This window comes from Carcharhinus amblyrhynchos, chromosome 23 (genome assembly GCF_965287045.1).
Source record: "Carcharhinus amblyrhynchos chromosome 23, sCarAmb.v2.hapA, whole genome shotgun sequence".
NCBI classification, from domain to species: domain Eukaryota; kingdom Metazoa; phylum Chordata; class Chondrichthyes; order Carcharhiniformes; family Carcharhinidae; genus Carcharhinus; species Carcharhinus amblyrhynchos.
The window spans coordinates 41,896,272-41,909,527 of record NC_137346.1 but is presented as its reverse complement, the minus strand read 5'-3'; the positions used below and the strand labels follow the sequence as shown (position 1 = coordinate 41,909,527).

Genomic DNA, 13,256 nt, shown 5'->3' with positions numbered 1-13,256 from the left:
GTGAGTTTGTGAAGAAGCTGGCCTTGCATCATCTTTCATGGACCACAACTGAGAGGCTAACACTGAAAACACTCAGCATTGTGATCTGCACCCCTGAAAGTACAAGGGAGGTTAATATTTGAGTGTTACAGTGATGAAGTATCACAATTGCTGTGATATGCTAAGCAATATTGACCACTTGTGGCTTCACCATCATTTTGTGTTTTTGTTTCCATTTTGTCAGGGTTTTTGGTTGCAAAGCATGAACAGACTCAAAGAAGAAACAAAATTACAGCACAGAAATAGGCCCTTTGTCCTTCCAAGTCTGCACCGACCATGCTGCCCGACTTAACAAAAACTTCCTACCCTTCCGGGGACTGAATCCCTCCATTCCCATCCTATTCATGTATTTGTCAAAATGCCCCTTAGAAGTCACTACCGTATCTGCTTCTACTTCCTCCCCCGGCAACGAGTTCCAGGCACTCACCACCCTCTGTGTAAAAAATCTGCCTCATACATTGCCTTTAAATCTTGTCCCTCGTACCTTAAACCTGTGCCCCCTAGTAATTGACTGTTCCACCCTGGGAAAAAGCTTCTGACTATCCATTCTGCCCATGGCCTCTCATAATCTTGTAGACTTGTATCAAGTCGCCCCTCAACCTCAGTCATTCCAGTGAGAACAAACCAAGTTTCTCCAACCACTCCTCATAGCTAATGCCCTCCTGGCAACATCCTGGTAAATCTTTTCTGTACCCTCTCCAAAGCCTCCACATCCTTCTGGTAGTGTGCAACCAGAATTGAACAGTATATTCCAAGTGCGACCTAAGTAAGATTCTATAAACCTGCCAATTTTTTAAACTCAATGCCCCGGCTGAAAAACGCATGCATGCCTGATGCCTTCTTGACTACCTTCTCCACCTGCATTGCCATTTTCAATGACCTGTGTACCTGTACATCCAGATTCTTTTGCCTATCAATACTCTTAAGGATTCTGCCATTTACTGTATATTTCCTATCTGTATTAGACTTTACAAAATGCATTACCTCACATTTGTTTGGATTAAACTCCATCTGCCATCTCTCACCCAAGTCTCCAACTGATGTGTATCCTGCTGTATCCCCTGATGGTCCTCATCGCTATTCGTAAATCCACCAACCTTTGTCTCATCTGCAAACTTACTGATCAAACCAGTTACGTTTTCCTCCAAATCATTTATATATATATGACAAACGCAAAGGTCCCAGCACTGATCCCTGAGGAATGCCACTTGTCACAGCCCTCCAGTTAGAAACGCACCCTTCCACTGCTACCCTCTGAGCCAGTTTGTATCCACCTTGCCAGCTCACCTCTGATCCCATGCAACTTCACCTTCTGCACCAGTCTGCCATGAGAGACCTTGTCAAAGGCCTTACTGAAGTCCATGTAGACAACATCCACTGCCCTAACCTCATCAATCACTTCCTTGAAAAACTCGATCAAGTTCGTAAGACATGACCTCCCCTTCACAAAACCATGTTGCCTCTTGCTAATACGTCCACTTATTTCCAAGTGGGAATAAATCCTGTCTTGAAGAATTAATCCAGTAGATCCCACATATCCAGATTTTTTTATTCATTTGTGGGACATGAGCGTCACCAGCATTTATTGTCTATCCTAGTTGCCCAAGGGCGATTGAAAGTCAGCACTTTGCTATGGGTATGGAGTCACATGTAGGCCAGACCAGGTAAGGATGGCAGATTTCCTTCACTAAAGGACATTAGTGAACCGCATGGGTTTTTACAACAATCAAAAGTGGTTTTGTGGTCATCAGTACTTTCTTAATTCCAGATATTTTTTAGAGAATTCAAATTCCACCATGCACGTTGTGGGATTCAAACCTGCGTCCCCAGAATATTAGCTCACTTACTAGTCTAATGATGATACCACGAGGCCATTGCCTCCATTTAAGTTGTTATCTTGTGAACTGAAAGAATCACCAAAGCATGCAGCACAGAAGGTGCGAGCTATGCCAGCTCTTTGATATAGAGCTATCAATTAGTGCCACTCCCATGATCTTCTCCATAGCCTTGTGATTTTATTTTGCCCTTCAAGCATTTAACCAACTCCTGTTTGAAAGTTTGAATATTCTTCCATTTTCCTTGCAAGCTGTGCATTCCAGATCATAACTCAGCATGAAAAATAATTCTCCTTATCTTCCCTTTGTTTTTTGTTTGCCTGTTACCTTAAATTTGCATCCTTTGGTTTTTGACCTAAATATTCCTGGAAACAGTTCCTCCTCATTTACTTTATCAACATCCCTCATGTTTTTGAACACTATGCTATTAAGTATCTGCTTAACCTGCTCTGCCCTAGGGAACGTAATCCCAGTTTTTCTACCTTCTCCATATAACTGAAGTTCTTCCCGCTTGGTACCATTTTTGCAAATATCCTCTGCCTCGCCTCTGAGTTGAAAGTCTAAATTTAGAAAATCAGAGTCCCTGTCATTTTCATTTTGAAGCTATTCCACTGTCATGGAAAGGAGAAAAAAAATAGTGTCATTGAAGCTTGATAAAGCGAGGTGAATGGGTGAAAAAAGGCCTTTTTTATTCCTATTTTTAAAACAACATAATAAATCATATAGCAGCATTGAATTTGGAATGGACATGAATATCATGGTACAAAACTGATATCTTGTTCCCTATTTAGATTGTTTAGGCTTGTAGAGGAAAGATGTTTGCCAAAATTCTGAACCCCTTTCTCTTTTTCCATAATGCAGTAGATTCTGGACGAACTATAGACCACGGTTGGGTAAAACCAAGAGTTCTCACAGCATTTCATTCCTCTGCACAAGGTTCTGAGATCTAAATTTTTAATTCAAAAAGCTATTTGGAAATTAATTTAATTTGACAAAATCTTCCTTCAATGTGGCCAATGAGAGAGTGGTTACATTTTTCCCTTCCTTTTTGAATGTAGAATCACTGAATTGTGAAGGAGGCCATTCAAGGCACCGTGTCTGCACTGGTTCTCCAAATGAGTATTATGACTTTGTGCCATCCTCCTGCCTTTTCCCATTACTCTTGCACATCGTTTCTATTCATCTAATCATCCAATACCCTCTTGAATGCCTTGTTTGAACCAGGCAGTGCATTCCAGACGCCAAACACTCATTGTGTGATCACATCACATTTGCTTCTTTTGCAAATCACTTAAAATCCGTGTCCTCTCATTTTTGCTCCTTTAACAAGTGGGAACAGCCTGTCTACTCTGTCCAGTCCCTTCATGATTTTGAACATCTCTATCAAATCTTCTCTTAGCCTTCTCTCCAAGGAGAAAGTCCCAACCTCTTCATCTATCCTCTTGACTTGATTGGAAGTAATAAATTGTCCCTAAATTCGTTTCCCTCAATGTGGATTGCCATAAAACAATAGATAAGGGTCATGGGTGGAGGGGGGGACTGGTAATATTAAAATGGCGGCGCGGGCTCGTTGGGCCAAAGGGCCTGTTTCCCGGGCTGTTTTGTTCTTTGTTCATCCCTGGGACCATTCTCGTAAACCTCTTTGGCACACTCTCCAATCTTTTCAAATATGCCCTATAGTGTGGCGCCCAGAACTGTACACAGTTTTCCAGCTGAGGTCCAGCTAGTGTCTTATGTAAGTTCACCATAGCCTCTTTGCTTTTGTACTCTATGCCTCTATTAATAAAGTCTAAGAAACTGTATGCTTTATTAACTGCTCTCAGGTAAGTTATTTAAACCTGTTTTTAATATAACTTAAATGTAATTAGTGGGCCCAGGACTGAATGCCTTGGGCCCGCTAACCTCTCCTACCCCGCCAGAGTGTTTCATTCCAGCAGGATTTACAGTAGGTCCTGACTTTCGGGGAACTGTCGGGACAACCCTGCTAGAATGAAGGCAATTGGGGCTCCCCAGGGGGTCCGGTGGTGGGGGGTGGTCCCTTTGGGCATGGGCACCCTGTCAGTGTCAGCGTGGGACCCAGTACTTCCCAAGGGGCAAAGTGCCCATGACCAGGGGCATCTTGGCGTTGCCCACCGGCATGGGGCAATGCTGATGGGGTGTGGCTTAGTGGGGGAGGGCAGGGCCTTGGGGGCACTCAGTGGGGGTGGGGGGGATCCTACGGCCATTCCGCATAGGGATCGGTTGCGGAAGGAAGGAGACCAACAATCGGGGGGGAAGGGGATTCTGCCTCCCTGGGGGTCTGCACTGCAGAGAGAGGCTGGAAACCGGGGTGGCCTGGGGAAGGGGGTGTCTACCTACTGAGGGTCAGGAGTGCTTGAGAGGAGGAACTGTGGTTGCGTGGGGGTGGGGGTGGAGGAGGGGGATTGGAGATCAGGGATTGGATGGGGAGGTTCAGCTCTGCCTGGGTCCTGGGCTGGCCAGGAAACAGGAGGCTGACAGTACAGAGGCCACTGCGCATGTGCAGAGGCCTGTTAGTTTCATTCTCTGGGTGGGAATAAGCCCTGCCCCCTGAAATGTAATGATATTCACGGTTGTGGTCTATGCATTGCACAGAGTGTGGGATATTCTAGTGTGAACTCCCAGTGTAATAAAAAAAAGCTTGAAATACTCCAGTTTTTCCACGAATTCAACATATTGAATTTTTTGGGAGAATTCTGGCATATCTGTTTCCTACTTGCCCTCTCCACCAACTTGTCTATGTCTTTTTGAAATTCTACAATATCACCCTACAGCTTACAATGCTTCCGAGTTTTGTATCATCTGCAAACTTAGAAATTTTTCACTATATGTCAAGTTCTAAATTATCATAATATGCCAGGAGAAGCAAGAATCACAAAACTGACCCCTGTGGGAACTCTGCATCAAACCTTCCTCCAGCCCAAAAAGTATCCATTACCCATTACTCTCTCTTTTCTCTCAACCCCAAAAGGCTGTGTCAACATACTTGCTGGGAATCTTTTCATCGGGAGTCCTTTCATCTCCCTGTCCCTTCTCTCTATAAAGAAATACCATGGGAAATAAATCACCGCAGGTGGAGCACAGCAATTTTCATCATTCCTCAAGTATATTCCCTAGACCATAATTTCTCTTCTCCCTGTGAGCCTGTAAGAATGTAGGAACATAAGAAACAAGAGCAGGATTAAACATTCAGCCCCTTAAGTGTGCTTTTCCATTAATTAAGATCATGGTGGCTTTTCTGCTTCAGTTCTTGCATCAGCCTCCTGTCCCTTGATACCCTGAGTTTACTCAGTTCTATCCAAACATCTCTCAATCCCTAATATACTCAAAGAGCCAGTATTCTGAGATATCAGGTACAGTGTTCTGAATATTCACAACTCTTGTGTAAATAAATCTTTATATTAGTCCCAAAAATCCAACCCATTATCCCTAGACTGTGGGCTGGATTTTTGTGGACCTCTAAAAATCATGGGAGGGACCCTATTACTGAAATCCTGTCCCCAATTCAGACGAGTCCAATTTTTGTTGGCAGGCAAAAAGGAGTGAAAACCCGAACTCAGTCACGCCATTTGAATCCAAGGCTGAGTTCAAATAGATTACACTTTGGCTGTTTTAAGTGCCTTAATCCGCAGTGTAGGAGTTACAAAAGACAGATAAGATCTGTTTAAGTTTCACAGTCTGAAGGGATCTGGCATCTGTTCTTCTTCAGCCTGCCTGTACTGCACCGCTGGATTCATCAATTCCAACTCCTTAGTTTGGAAGGCTCTGTGTCCCTTTGTAGAGCTTCAGGCAGTCTGTTTGTCCAGAAATTGTGCTGTGTGAGTCCATTGGCCTTTGGATTGAACAAGTCCCTTCCTCTTTGCAGTCAGAGTCAAAATGTTGATGTCTGCATACAGTAGATATGAACTCTTTGGGGAGTGATAAAGACTGGAGGAAAGCATACCTTATTTTTGAAGTTTAAAAGATTATGTTGTGCACCAAAGAATAAATATGCCATATGAGAAAATATCTATTCTGATTATGAGTCTAAAAGGATGCTGCAATAGGTAGACTTTCTTTGATAAGCATCTTTTTCTGAAGCTTAAAAGTTTTAAAAGTTACATTTCACAATTATTTTATATATTTCTAATGCTTCTGTTCTATTTTTGTAATCCTAGCTATACCAGCCAATGGAGCTTAACAGATTGTTACCTTCAATCACCCAGACATCAAATTTGTAACAACCAAAATTGTCTTTTACAAGGTATGAAATGTTATATTTTTGATTTTGATTGAGCTATTTTAATGTTGTTCACTCGAAACTTCAGGAAGACCAAAAACGAAATCTTATTGTTTGGGTAGCTTCAGTAACAAGTTTTCCATTGTGGTTTATCTCACATAGTGTTTCTAACAGACCTTTAGTTCAACAAGCAGCTCAGGTAATTTCAGACTTTTAAAAATCTTGCCAAAACACACCCGCAGGATAAGGACTGAGCATCTGTCCGTCAGTGATTCAGTGAAGAATTGGCTTAATCCTGAAACCAAAAGAGTAAATGCTGGAAAATCTCAGCAAGTCTGGCAGCATCTGTAAGGAGAAAAAAGAGCTGACGTTTTGCCAAAGCTTACCTGGCTATCTGGACTCGAAACGTCAGCTCTTTTCTCTCCTCACAGTTGATGCCAGACCTGCTGAGATTTTCCAGCATCTTCTGTTTTTGGTCTCAGATTCCAGCATCCGCAGTAATTTGGTTTTACGGCTTAATCCTGAAACCTAACTTTTCATGCAGCTGTTTTGTTGCTGTTCACACGGCTTTGTTGGTCACCCTCAGGCAACAGTAATGTGATGCAAACCTCTTTAAGATGTCTCATTCCTTAATGTGCCTTTGCTGTTTCTGAGCTTTTAGTGGAAGTTTGTATGTATTAACAGGGAAAGCCTCACTTCCATCGTGGGAGGTCATTGCTATGGGTTTTGTCACTGCTCTTTGCTTGCTAGTGCAACAATACTGGCAGATCTGTTAGACCTTCCTACAACAGAAGAAATTACAGCAATGTATTAGAAACCTTTCAGGCTGTCTTTTTGCTGACAATTGACAGCTGGTGAATTAATCTGTCAGACATACGCTGTCAAAGTGGATTTGTTTCTCCTTCGAGCCAAAGGGTGATTTATTGCACTTTACTGAAATGAGAAACAAGGAATGTCAATAGATGGCTTCCTGATTGAATATGCTCCATGCAAAGGAAAAGAATAAATACTTGGAGAATCTCCCTCGTGAAATGTAGCATATATTATTATTGGGAAGTTAGAAAAGTGGCAATTTGACATTACTTCTATGATACAAAATATAAAGCACACATGAAGGTTCAAGAATGACAGTGATCACACATCTGTGTAGATCACAGCTTCATTCCATCCCAACAATCTGGCCACATACATTTTCACAATACTTGGCTTCTTGTCTGAAGGTATTTGAATTTGTTTTGTCCGTGGCTTCCTGGAGAACTTCATTTAATCTAGAGGTTATTTCTACAGATATGCTATCCGTGGTGTGTTTAATATTTTTGCATGGTTTGGTGCGCATCTGTTTTTAAAATTCCATCTGATCCAGTCAAAGCAAACCATTTTGGAAGATAATAAATAAAGCTCCTTCTGCACATGATTGTCAATTAGCTTCTGATCTACTGACCAATCTTTGGGTTTGTAGGTAAACTGTTTCTGGCCTGTGGTATACAGAAGTTAGTTTCTTAAAGTATCAGTTCACCAATAATCACCCTTGAATTTCCTAGTATAACTTTGTATTAGCTAATTCTAGGGAATGACTGTAAACCTATGCAAATACTATTCTGCAATATGTTTCAGAGGCCACCCGAGAAGGTCCCCAGGTATCTTGTATGATAACATTTTGGTGCATCACTCTTTAAAGATTGGCTGCAGTGGATTTGCATTGCACTTCGCAAAGCAAAACAAGCATAATTGTGAAACCATATTCAAATTTTTAAGAAATGTAAGGGAAGACACCTGAAGAAATGTTCAGCCCCATTTTTGAAAATGTAACTAATGAAGCCATCAAATCAGTTCTAGTTCTCACTTTTATTTCTTATTCACTGGTTTGTTCTCTTGGCTATCTTTTACCTTATTAGCGGATAAATACAAAATTATAAGGGCATCATTTGGGATCAATTTTCCAAAGTTTTTAATTTTTTTAACTTTAATTTTGATACTGAACAAAAAACCAACATGTAAGAACTTGGTTCATATAGCACAAAGCATTGTGCCAATAGAAGCTATCAAAACAGAATTCTCTGCATTCAGTCTCTTCAATGTGTAAGTTTTTTCTGTGCCACACATTGGGAACTAGAATGTTCATAGAAACTAGAATTTTACAATGCGGAAGGAGGCCATTTGGCCCATTGAGTCTGCATCGACCACAATCCCACCCAGGTCCTCTCCCCATACCCCATGCATTTACCCTAGCTATTACCCCTGACACTAAGGGACAACTTAGCATGGCAAATCCACCTAACTCACACATCTTTGGACTGTGGCAGGAAATCGGAGCACCTAGAGGAAACCCAAGCAGACACAGGGATAATGTGCAGACTCCATTCAGACAGTGACCCAAGCTGGGAATCGAATCCATGACTCTGGCGTTGGGAATTGATACCATGTCCCTCGCAGCAGTGCTAATCACTGTGTCACCATGCTGCCCATAATTGGTTAAATGTTATGACAAATATGAATGCCCCCTGGATTATACAGCAAAAAAGATTAAGCCCTTATTCAAGAAATAATGACTTTGTTACTCCTGAATCCTTTACAAGGAGAACACTGCCTTTGATTGACTTATGATCTGTGATTCTGAACTCAGTTAGCAGAAATTTAATCTCTCAGATTTATACTGGAAATTGTTAGTCTGCGAAAGAGAGAGGAGGAGCAGTCAAAGTGTGTGTATGGCATGGCTTGCAGTCAGGAGCTGTAAGTCTTTTTAATCTTTAAGTTTTTTGCTAGCCTGATTAGCAGAATGAGGCAGCTAAAGGTCCATAAGAGAGAATGCAAATTGCTTCTTTGTTTTATATTCTGATGACAGTAGGGAAATATATAAATAAAATTACTTTCTGGTCTGAGTCTTGGGTCTCGATTTGGTGAGAGCTCTTGTCTATAGGTAGAGAAAAGCCAATTTACCTGGTACATTATCATCGTATATGTGAGAGACAAGTTTTACTCTATACAATTCATAGCAGGTAGTGAACTGTTTTCTTGAACTGTTGCATCCATGTGCTGTAGAAACACCCACGATGCTACTAGGAATGGAGTTTCAGGATTTTGACCAAGTGACAGTGAAGGGACAGCAATATTTTTCAGTCCAGGGTGGTGTGTGACTTGAAGAGGAACTCGCAGGTAGTGGTGTTCATATGCATCTGTTGCCCTTGTCCTTCTCAGTGCTAGAGGTTTGGAAGGTGCTGTGGAAGGAGCTTTGGGATTTGCTTCAATGCAACTTTTAGACAGAAAACACTACTGGCACTGTTCATCGGTGATGGGGGGAGTGAATGTTTAAGGTGGTGGATGGAATGCCAATCACATAGGCTGCTTTGTCCTGGATGATAACAAGTTTCATGAGTGTTGTTGGAACTTCACCCATACAGGCAAGTGGAGAGTATTCCAGCACACTCCAGACTTGTTGATAATGGACATGCTTTTGTGGATCTAGGAGGTGAGTAAGTTGCTGCAGAATTCCTAGCCTCTACTCTTGTAGCCACAGTATATATGTAGCTGTTCCAGTTCAGTTTTGAGTCAATGGTAATCCTCAGGATGCTGATACTGGGGGATTTAGCAGTAGTAGTGCCATTTAGTGTCAAGAGGAGGTAGTTAGATTCCCTCTGCTTGTAAGAACATAAGAACATAAGAAATAGGAGCAGGAGTAGGCCATCTAGCCCCTCGAGCCTGCCCCGCCATTCAATAAGATCATGGCTGATCTGTCGTGGCTCAGTTCCACATTCCCGCCCTCTCCCCATAACTTAATCCCCTTGCCTATCAAAAACCTATCAACCCGCGTCTTAAAAATATTGAGCGAGGCAGCCTCCACCACTTCAATGGGCAGAGAATTCCAGAGATTCACCACCCTTTGAGTGAAGAAGTTCCTCCTCAACTCCGTTCTAAACCGCCCCCCGCTTTATCCTGAGGCTGTGCCCTCTCGTCCTACTGTCCTTTCTGAGCGGGAAGAGTCTCTCCGCCTCTATCCTATCCATCCCATTCAACATCTTATATGTCTCAATGAGATCTCCCCTCATTCTTCTAAACTCTAATGAGTTTGTGGATGGTCATTGCCTACCACTTGTGAGGTGCGAATGTTACTTGCCATTTAGCATCTCAAGCCTGAACATTTTCGATGGACATGTACTGTTTCAGTATCTGAGAAGTCACGAATGGTGCTGAGCAATGCACAAACATCAGCAAACATCACCATTTGTGACCTGATGATGGAAAGAAGGTCATTGAGGAAGTATCTTAAGATGGTAGGGACTAGAACACTACCCTGAGGAACTTATGCAGCAATGTCCTGAGATTGAGATGATAGATGTCCAACAACCACGTCCAAATTTCTTTGTGCTGGGTATGACTCCAACCAATGGAGAGTGTTTTCCTTGATTCCCATTGCCATCAGTTTTTGTAGGGCTCCTTGATGTCACACTTTGTCAAATGCTGCCATGATGTTAAAGGCAGTCATTCTCGCACCCTCCTATTTTCCTCTGATTTATCCATGTTCGGACGAATGGGATGAATCAAATTGGCTGAAGACTGGCATCTGTGATGCTGGAGTCCTCCAGAGGAGGTAATATGAATTGTCCACTCGGCAGTTCCGACCAAAAATGTTTGCAAATGCTTCAGTCGTCTCCTTTGCACTTGTGTGCTGGGCTCCACCATCACTGAGGATGGGACCATTTGTGGAGCTTCCCCCTCCAGTTGTTTAATTATCCATCTCTGTTCTCGACTGGATGAGGCAGGAATCAGAGCTTGAACCTTTCTGTTGGTTGTTGGAGTGCGTGGCTCTGTTTATTGCATGCTGCTTCTGTTATTTGGAATGTAAGTAGTCCTGTGTTGTGGCTTCAGTTGGTTGACACCTCATGCTTAAACTAATGCTGCTCCTGGCATCTGCACTGTTGTTGGAACAAGGGTTGGTTCCCTGGATTGGTGGTAATAGTAGAATGGGGACATGCCAGGACATGAAAGTTACAGATTGTGTTTGAGTACACAACCACAGCACCTCATGCATGCCCAGTTTTGAGTTGCTATATTTGCTTGAAATCTATCCCATTTTGCATAATGGCACACAATATGGTGAAGGATAGTCTCAGTGCAAAGGTGGGTCTTCTCTTCCACAAAGACAGGGTGGTGGTCAGTCCTACAAGTATTGCCGTGACAGATGCACAAACTTGGGGCTGAAATGAGGACAAGAGAACTTAGTTATTTCAATCTTGTTTGTTTCCTCAGCACTTGCCAGGTCCAGTCTGACAGCATATGTCCTTCAGGACTTGGCTAACTTAGTCAGCAGTGGTACTACCAAACCATTCTTTGTGACAGACAGACATGTCCGTGGCAGGGAGTGTCGCGCGACAATTGAACACGGGTGCAAGCTTGGGGTGCGGCGATTGAGGCAGGTCATTTGATGCATGGAGAGTCAAGGATTGGAGTGGCATTTATCGTCCTCCCTTGTATATCGTTTAACTTCAATAAACCATTTCATTAACTTCTCCCTGCAGAATAGTTATAGAGCCTTGTGGTTATTACAGCTCAGTGCTTCTTTGCACATTGAGATTTATGATGATTAAGACAGCTCTTGCCTGGACAGTCTGATAGCTGTAGTTTGATATCTACCTGCCCTGTAATGGGACCTTGTCAGTTAGTTGGGAAGTTTTTTCATTCATTCTCAGAATGTGGAAGTTGCTGCAAACTTCAACAGTTTTTTTTATTTCTAGTTGTCCAAAATTGGGTTAGATACATGGAGTGGTTTGCTCAGCCACTTCAGAGACTAGTTAACTACTATCAGAAAAGATCAGTTTGTACTTGAAGCTCAAATTCAATGAGAGGAAATCCAGATGCCAGTTTGATAAATACTTGTCCACCATGGCAAAATATGGAAAAAAGTGAAGAGTGCCCCTCAACATTTGGTATTAGTTATATCGAATTATTGCTGATTGTGCATGATTAGTAAATATATCAGTAGCCTTGGAAGGAAATAAAGAGGAATTGAATGCTTCTTAGGCAATATTGGACAGGTAATTATCAATGAGCAATTTTATGCTCTGGACCTGAGCCTCATGGGCAACTTGATGTAGTTTTACATAATATTTAGAATTATTAGCAGGCTTGAGTTAGTTTCTGCTACACTGAATCTTGCAGATTGCCAAGCACTTCTACTGTGTATAAAATACTCATGTTTAGCAAGTATTTCATTAGTTCAGTGCACTAATGTTGAACAGATTACCGGAGTAGAACTGACAAATGTGCTTCTTTAGCAGAGTCTGTTGACTAACCAAGCTGAAGATTTGCATATGTCCAGCATTTATTTCAATTTCTTTGGAAAGTTATCTTTTCAAATTTATCTCATCTTTTCTTTCGCTATTTCTTTGCATTATTTTCTCTGTTTTATTTTCATCTTAGTAGCGCTTTCTTAGATGGAACCAGGGAGACTTTGTGGGAAGAGATTCAGTTTTGGAACATCCTCTGGGAAGTGAACATTCTGCCATTGAAATTCAAAGAAATGAAGAGATGTATTTTGTTTGTTTGGCAACTTTATCAGAAAGTAGAGCGTATAACGAGATTATCAACTCAAGTGGAAAGTATGATTGTACCATCGGTCTGCATTTTATAAAGTTTTAAGTTTATTTATTAGTGTCACAAGTAGGCTTATATTAACGGTGCTATGAAGTTACAGTGAAAATCCCCTGTCTCCATACTCCGGCACCAGAGTGCACTGAGGGAGAATTTAGCATGGCCAATGCACGTAACCAGCACGTCTTTTGGACTGCTGGAGGAAACCAGAACACCCGGAGGAAACCCATGCAGACAAGGGGAGAACATGCATTCGGGTTAGGGTACAGACAATGACTCAAGCCGAGAATCGAAACTGGGCCCCTGGCTCCGTGAGGCAGGAGTGCGAACCACGATGCCACCATGCCATGCTATGTGCATCCATAATCTAGGATTAAAAAGTACACTGAAAAGCTGATTTGTTTCAAAATTGTTTGTGATCTTGAATGATGTGTTCATGCAGCAATTGAAATGAGTGTGTACAGTCAATTCTAAGTCTGAGCTGACATTAAAGGGCTTTGTGAGAAGGAAGATTTTGAAATTTCACCTTTGTACAAGTGGTGATTTTGTTTATCATGGTG

General features: G+C 42.0%; 1 protein-coding gene across 4 annotated transcripts in view; it reads left to right on the top strand.

The window, feature by feature from the left end:
- The window catches only part of srrm3 (serine/arginine repetitive matrix 3), a 705,551-nt gene that overhangs the window by 182,555 nt on the left and 509,740 nt on the right, over positions 1 to 13,256 (top strand). For all 4 annotated transcript variants that reach the window (XR_013889297.1, XM_080210887.1, XM_080210883.1 and 1 more), the window contains exon 3: positions 6,050 to 6,135. The gene's annotated coding sequence lies outside the window, so the exon portion shown is untranslated. The remainder of the gene's footprint in view (positions 1 to 6,049; positions 6,136 to 13,256) is intronic.